The following is an 8,453-nucleotide window of genomic DNA, read 5'->3' as shown; positions in this document are numbered from 1 at the left end:
ATCGATGACTTGTTTGATCAGTTTTAGGGAAGACAGTATTCTCAAAGATTGATCTTCGATCGGGCTATCACCAGCTGAGGATCAAGGATGAGGACATAGCGAAGACGGCCTTCTGAATGAGGTATGGGCACTATGAGTTTTTGGTCATGTCATTTGGTTTGACCAATGCCCTGGAAGCCTTTATGGATCTAATGAACAGGGTATTCAAGGATTTCTTTGATCAATTTGTCATTGTCTTCATCGACGACATCTTAGTGTACTTCAATTCGGAGGAAGAGCATGAGCAACATCTTCAACAGGTCTTGCAGAGGTTAAGGGAACATCGGTTATATGCCAAGTTTAAGAAGTGTGAGTTTTGGTTTCCAGAGGTGACTTTTCTTGGACATATAGTTCGCGCATAAGGGATTAAAGTGGATCCATCCAAGGTGGAGGCAGTGAGAGATTGGCCGAGGCCAAGGATCACCTCGTAGGTCCGGAGTTTCCTCGGATCAGGTTATTACAGGAAGTTTGTAGAAGGGTTCTTGAAGATCGCTACACTGATGACAGAGTTGACGCAGAAGAATCAGAAGTTCATTTGGTCAGAGAAGTGTCAGAACAGCTTCCAAGAATTGAAGTGGCGATTTGTTACTGCACCTGTGCTGAGTCTTCCTTCGGAGGAAGGAAAGTTTGTGGTACATTGTGATGCATCAAGGTTGGGTTTGGGCTGTGTGTTGATGCAGAATGAGAAAGTTATAGTTTATGCATCATGACAACTGAAGGAGTATGAACTGTGATATCCTACCCAAGACCTGGAACTGGCGGCAGTAGTATCGCACTGAAGGTGTGGCGACATTATCTGTATGGGGAGAAGTGTGAGATATACACTGACCACAAGAGTTTGAAGTATTTCTTCACCCAGAAGGATCTGAACATGAGGCAAAGGTGTTGGTTGGAATTGGTAAAGGACTATGACTGTGACATTCTTTACCACCCAGGGAAAGCCAATGTGGTGGTAGATGCATTGAGCCGAAGGGGCTCGAGGCAGTTATTTAGTTCTGTTTAGATTTCTGGAGAGTTGGCTGATGAGATGACCAGGGCAAGGATAGAAATGGTGGTGAGCCGTTTAGCGAATGTTACTTTGTAGTCGACCCTACTAGAGTGGATCGAGGAGGGTCAATTGGTGGATGTGCAGATATAGGAAGTAAGAGAGAATGTCATAGCGGGGGCAGCTAAAGACTATTCTGTTTCTGAGGTTGGTATGCTTCGATATCAGCGGTAGATTTGTGTTCCAGCGGATGTAGGGATCAGATGAAAGATACTAGATGAGTCCCATACTATTCCGTTCTTGCTTCATCTGGGCACCATGAAGATGTATCAAGATCTACGGACATTGTATTGGTGGCCTGGGATGAAGAAGGATGTAGTGGAGTACATGGCCAGGTGTTTAACCTGTCTGCAGGTGAAAGCAGAGCATCAGCGACCAGCGGGGTTGCTTCAGCCTTTGGGTATTCCTGAGTTGAAATGGGAGGATGTTACTATGGACTTTGTGGGATGTCTACCGAGGACAGTGGGACTTTATGACTCAGTGTGGGTGATAGTGGACAGATACACCAAGTTAGCTCATTTTCTACCAGTGAAGTCAACTTATACAGTACAGCCAAATGCAAATCTGAATGTAAAAGCGATCATTCTTCTTCATGGGGTTCCTAATTCTATTGTGTCTGATCGGGATCCTATCTTTACCTCTAAGTTTTGGGGTAGTTTTCATAAAGCCATGGGGACTCAGTTAAAGTTTAGCACAACCTTTCATCCTCAGACTGATGGACAGTCTGAGAGGACGATTCAGGTGTTGGAGGATATGCTTAGGGCATGTGTGATTGACTTCGAGGGATCTTGGAGTAAGTATCTTTCAATGATTTATTTTTCCTATAACAATAGTTATGAGTCCACGATTGGAGTGGGTCCATATGAGATGTTATATGGGGGAAGTGTAGGTCGCCCATTCATTGGGATGAGATGGGGGAGAGGAAATATTTGGGGTCGAACATGGTTCAAAAGACAAATGAAGCTATTGAAAAGATCCGAGCCAGAATGCTTGCTTCACAAAGTAGATAGAAAAGCTATGTTGACCTTAAGGGTAGGGATGTGGAGTTCCAGGTTGGGGACCATGTGTTTCCGTGAGTCTCGCCACTGCGAGGGGTGAGGAGATTTGGGATGAAGGGCAAGCTAAGTCTTCGATTCGTTGGACCTTTCGAGATTCTAGAAAGGGTTGGACAGGTGGCTTACATGTTGTCTTTACTACCGTCGTTGTCAGGAGTTCATGACATATTCCATGTTTCTATGTTGCGGAAGTATGTCTCAAATATGACACATGTGCTGAAGTATGAGGACTTGGAATTTACAGATTTGAGTTATGAGGAATGACCAGTTTAGATTTTAGATCGGAAGGGCAAGGTTATACGGAATAAGACAATTCCGCTAGTTAAAGTGTTGTGGAAGAATAGAAAGGTCGAGGAAGCGACCTGGAACTTTGAGTCGGTGATGTGGGATCAGTATCCCGAATTATTCTGGTAAATTTCGAGGACGAAATTTTCAGTAGGAGGGGATAGTTGTAACGACCCAAAAATCACTAATAAGGCTTAAGGGTCCTGATTAGTATGCCGGGAGGGCATAATTGGTTTATGCGTGAATTAAATAATTTAATGCACGATTCCGTGATAAGCATGCTTATATGATTATATGGATATATGAAATGCATGTCTAAGAGTATTAGTATGCATGTAGGCCCTGTTTAGCTTAAAGGGGTATATTTGTAATTTTAACCCGTTGAAGGCATAAATGTGATTATATGTTATAATTGTGAAGACCACATTATTATGTGGATACATCTGCAACATGTGACTTGAGGCGATCTTAGGGAGCCAGATAGTGGGAAAGTCACAACGGGACCCAATACTTGATTCGGGGAAAGTCAAGGGGTATTTTGGGTATTATATGGTTATTTGGGTTATCGGGTTATGGAAATAAATAATTGGAGATATATTTGAGGTTAGAAATCTTAGGAGGGAATACTGGGGAAGTTTATCATTTTGCCCTCGGGGACGTTTTTGGTACCCCGAGCTTTAGGATTAAGTTAAGTATGATAAAACAAATAAGGGAATAGCTAAAAACACCTAAACCGACCATTCTTTCCTCTATCTCTCTCTCTCTCTCTCTCTCTCTCTCTCTCAAGGAAGCTACTGAAAAGAAGGGGATTCAGCTGGAAACTCAAAGATTTGGGTTGGAACCCTAGAGATTACCTCAGTTTTAGTTAAGGAATTCAATTAGGAGTTGAGGTAAAACTTGAATCACATTCTTTGTCCGGAAACCTTTATACAATTATTATTAATGGAATCCCTTTTCTTGGTTGTGAATAGGTGTAAGCTAGGGCTCGGGAAATGGATCATGCTCAAGGGTCATCTCTCGTAATCAGAACACTTGGATTTTAAGGCAAAAAAACTACACTGGGTTGTGAGTTTATGACGAGACTAAGGGTTCCATATTCTTGTATACACTATGTAAGGTGGTATTATGCCATGTGAATATTAAACAAACAGCCTAAGAGTGCCGAAGTTCGCATTGGTGCACAGGGCGCGGCTCAGCCAGTGGTAGTTGAGGAAAGCTTAATATTCACTGAGCTCGGTGTAAGCGGACCGGAGTCAGCGGCGTAAACAACGGGTGCGACCTAAGGGCATCGACCCTGATTGTTATGTGATTTTATTATTGTTGTTAACTGATCAGTATGGCATGCTGAATATTTGAGTATTAGTTTTTGGATTTCTTGGTTATGTTTATTGATTATGTGATTAATATGGATTGCTAAGTATATGAACAACTTAAGGAATTATTTGATTATTATCATTGTTTGTGCTATGATGTTATGGTTTTCTTGCTGGGCCTTGGCTCATGGGTATTACGTGGTGCAGGTAAAGGCAAGGATAAGCTTGATCAGCCCTGACTTTGAGAGCTCTAGAGGCAGAATGTACATAGTCAGCTACCCCGCCGCTACGGTCATGGGTTGGATAGGAACGGGAGAACCTTACATGTCTGTTTTGCCCTTTGAGTGGCTAGTGGTTGTATATACCTTGGAATTTTATAAACTGACCTTTTAACTTTATTTTCTTTTGGGATTCCATGTTCGAAATGTTTATTTAAATGAATGCTATCTCTTATGACCAAAACCTTTTAACCCTAGTTCATTAATGGTTTTAGCAACACATTTTCAACTAAATGACTTGATTAGCAAGTCTTTCACCTTTATAAATACGCGGTGTAACGGTCTTGGCTACCTAGGGCATTATAATACTTGTCCATTCCTCTGCTTCCATAGGGTCTGTAGTCCCTTCAAAAACTAGTGGGTTATGTTTCCCGAACATCTGTATGATAGGCTTTGGCTGAACTGCCCCAAGTACCGTGGCTGGTAGGTTACCCTGTTCGGCCTCAACCTGTACTTCAGGGTCATGTACCTCAACAACGGGTGGTATCGAGTTATTTTTAACATCAACTAGTGTTGCAGGTAGTCGTTGTGGCAAAATTTGGAACATCTCAATGTGACGAGCATCAGCATTGGCCTACCGCTTTCTATCTTGATCCCGCAAATTTCTTTGCTTCTCTAGAATTCTTTACAGTTCCTGAACTTGTTCAACCAAGGTAGGTTGAGTTCGTTGTGCTTTAGTCATGGATGCCATATTTTTTCGTATGCAGACTTTCCTTTAGTGAGGTAATAACGAGAAATTAGTAACGATACAAACAATTACTTCATATCCACATAACACGAAAATCAATAAATAAGGCATAAAACTTCACTGCATATAAACATCACTCTGCAAAAATATCCAAAATTGGGCTTGGTTATCCTATGGGATTTACAATATTAGCCCTAGGGTGTCCGTTAGTTAAGCTTAGTTATCCTAATGGATTTATGAAACTTAGCTCTAACATATGAGTTATTTAACTGCTAAGCAAAATATAAAATTATATATAGTCGCTATCCCAAAAGTACATAGCTACATAGTCTATCCTTCAGCACAGACTATGATCTCAATGTCAGAGTCAATCTCCTCATCTGTATCGTCCTCCATGTTTTCCTTTGGATACTCCTCTGGATCCTCTTTGGGATCCTCTTCAGGGTCCTCCTCAGGATCCTCATCCATGACTTCTTTGTCTTGTACCACCATTGCAGCTGCATTCTCAGCTGCCGCTTCTTGGATCGCTCGATGGTTACACGTCTGCAATGCCCTTTGGTATTCCAGGAACCACAATGATTGGCCATGGAGTGGCCGAAAAGAAAACTCTATCAAAATTTGGAAATTTTTCCATGAGGTGGTATCCTATCTAGAAGACAAAATGGGACCATTTGTTAGCCTTACCTCGCATATAGGGTAACTAAACTCACCCAGAATTGAGTAGGAATAGGACTCACACCTAGAATGTGGTCCAGGCCCACACAATCCAACGAATCTCAGTCAGCAACGTCCTACAGCTATGGTCCCAACATATAAAATTATTGGTGGGTAAACTATCTCGGGGTGAATAACCTCTGGTTGCTCTGCCATTTGAACCTACAATTTATAGAATTTAGGTGGGTAACAAGGAAACAACCCAACTATAAACAACTTGAAGTCTATAACGTTAAATGTAGGTCTACCTTGCGGAATGTACATATGGGTTTATCTACAGAACGAGCTCAACTCGAGCTCTGATATTACTTATAACGACTCGAAAGTTTCTAACACCAATTTTTTAGAATAAAAGTCATTTATAACGTTAAAAAGGTCTCAAAATTTTGGATAAAAAAACTTTTACCGTAATGTGCACACACTAAAAATATTTACATTAAAGCTTTAAAAGCATCGTGATAAACCAAAAAAAAATTGAACATAATTAAAATATTCATTTTGATAGTGCAAACTCCTCAATGTTCAGGCCACATGTACAATTTCACAGGCAAACTCCAGCTCTCACTGGCCCAACTTTTCCTTGCCCTTATCTATAACATGAACAACTAGGTAATCAAAAATGCTTAGTATGTCAATCCAACATCATAAAATAGAAACAAACAATAAAATTCAATGACCTAGTAATTATCATCATAACATACAACTTACCACACTTAGGGTTTCAAATAAATTCGGGCCTTAATCAAACAACAAGAACGCTTAAGCGTCTTGGCGGCATCGACTCCCTTTAGCAAAAACCAAAATCATAACCCTACAAATAATTCCAGACCAAAATAGAAGCAGGAAATATCATCCAATAAACCCATTTTACCCTAGAACCTAATCTAGGAGTACCCAAGGTATCCCCCTAGTATCTCAACTCAATTCGTAGTAGAGACTCAAGTCTCTGCACTGATATCTAATTCAAGAATCCTTCTCGAGGGTAACCATCGGTTACATAAGGCATTTATGCTAATTTCAACATAAATGGGATTTGGTGGATCTACACCAGCTCATCGGAGCTCCTAGGTTACCTAAAGACAATTACAACTATACCCTTCTTAAATGGAATTTCGCCCTTGAAATTCATGATACCATAGATCACAAGGTTCTCTCCTCATTGAGAGTCATTAATAGTTCAACATTGCCTTGTCACTAACGTCTTATGATCATCATAACACATCTTAGCTAAGCACTATAGCCATATCCAATAAACAACATATACTCGTATACATTTTTGGGTTTACACCAACCTTAAAACTAATTCTAACTATTTTAACATTTCTTTTACTTTCAACAATTTGCCACATGATATTCCTGCCACTTTTTGTTCGTTCTAGTAGTAACTCATCTCCACCGATTCTATATTATATCCAAAATTGTTGTCATATCAATTTTCATATTCGAGGTAGCTTTCTTCACAGCTCATTTGTTAAGAACGAGTTTCCTTATACGCAGCGGAATGGTGGTGGGTTGGCCCAGTGTACAACATAAAAAATGTAACATATTTAAACTACCTTTAAATATGCAGATCCATTAATATACATACATTAATCATAAGCAAGAAAAAAATAGAAAACATACCTCTTGATGCATATCAAGTGTCCTTGCTATGTGTTCGTAATTTTAACGAACTTCCTATCCAAGCTGCTCCCAGGTACTCACACCAAGATCTTCCACAATGTTCTATACACCTCAAGAAGTGTGTGGGCACTTAGAGAATAAAGGAGGATGGTTAATTTCTGATTCTATTTGATGTACTCAACACATGAGATAAAGAGAATAGACCTGAGATTGGTTCTTTATCTTTTTTAGGGATATATAGAAAAGTATTGTTCTTTTCTTTTTGAGCGAATGACAATCTATCTTCTTATTTTCTGATAAGTCTAACTTAAATAGAAAATATTTAAATTTAAAAAATAAATTTGTAACCAATTTACAATTTATCTTTTAATTAATTAATTATCTCATTAATGAAAATATCCAAAAACTAACTTTTAAATTTTCCATTAATCAATTAATTAAATAAATAAAATTGAAAAATCTATCCCTAAAAAATGTGAAGTACACGCCACACACAGTCCATGGACTGTGTGTGTCGTGTACCACCCTATATTTTAGGGATATTTGATTTTCCATAATTATTTAATTATTTATTCAAACTATCTTATCAGATAAAAATCCAACAAATTGATAATTAATTCAAATTTGAATTAATTATCTTTTTAACTAATTATCAAATGAAATTAATTATTTGAATAAATATCAATCTTTTAAATTCAAATCTAGTTTGAACTTGTCAAATTATTATCTCCCACTAAAATAAAGATATTTAATTAATTCTACAAATTAATTAAAACCAATTTAAATTTCGAAATTAAATACTTAATTTATTATAATTCAAAAATTATATTTAATTAATTATTTAATATAATTTTGCAAATAAATTTAATTATTTAATATAATTTTGAAAATTACATAATAATTAAATATTAATTAATTTTGTTAATCACAACTAATTTGTAATTAATTAATTAATCACTATTATCACATAATTGCATATTTGGCCCGAAGAACAAATTTCTTCTTAAATATATTTTTCTTCCATTTTTCTTTTATATCAACTCTTGCCTTGAATAATGTTGATAGAGCTGCTGTAGGGACCTATGGATCAATAATTCCAAGCTCCAATAAATTTGAAATTATTAATTAAACTCTTTAATTAAATAATCTTAATTTGTTAATCTCATGATTACTCCACTATAAATATGAGATTGCACTCTTGTAATTATAGACATTTCATTTACTGCGTACTTTATAAAATAAAGCGTCCATTGATATAATCATTACATAAAAATTAACCCTCTAATAATGGTTCATAATTAATCGGGAATAAAATTACCGTTTTACCCTTTTAATCATACCTTGTTTCCTTTAGTACCATTAACTTTACTAGTGAAGGTTAATTCATAACTAAATTATGAATTTGAGCTCAAT

The sequence above is a fragment of the Humulus lupulus genome, chromosome 2 (genome assembly GCF_963169125.1).
Source record: "Humulus lupulus chromosome 2, drHumLupu1.1, whole genome shotgun sequence".
NCBI classification, from domain to species: domain Eukaryota; kingdom Viridiplantae; phylum Streptophyta; class Magnoliopsida; order Rosales; family Cannabaceae; genus Humulus; species Humulus lupulus.
Note: the sequence above shows the minus strand (reverse complement) of the source record.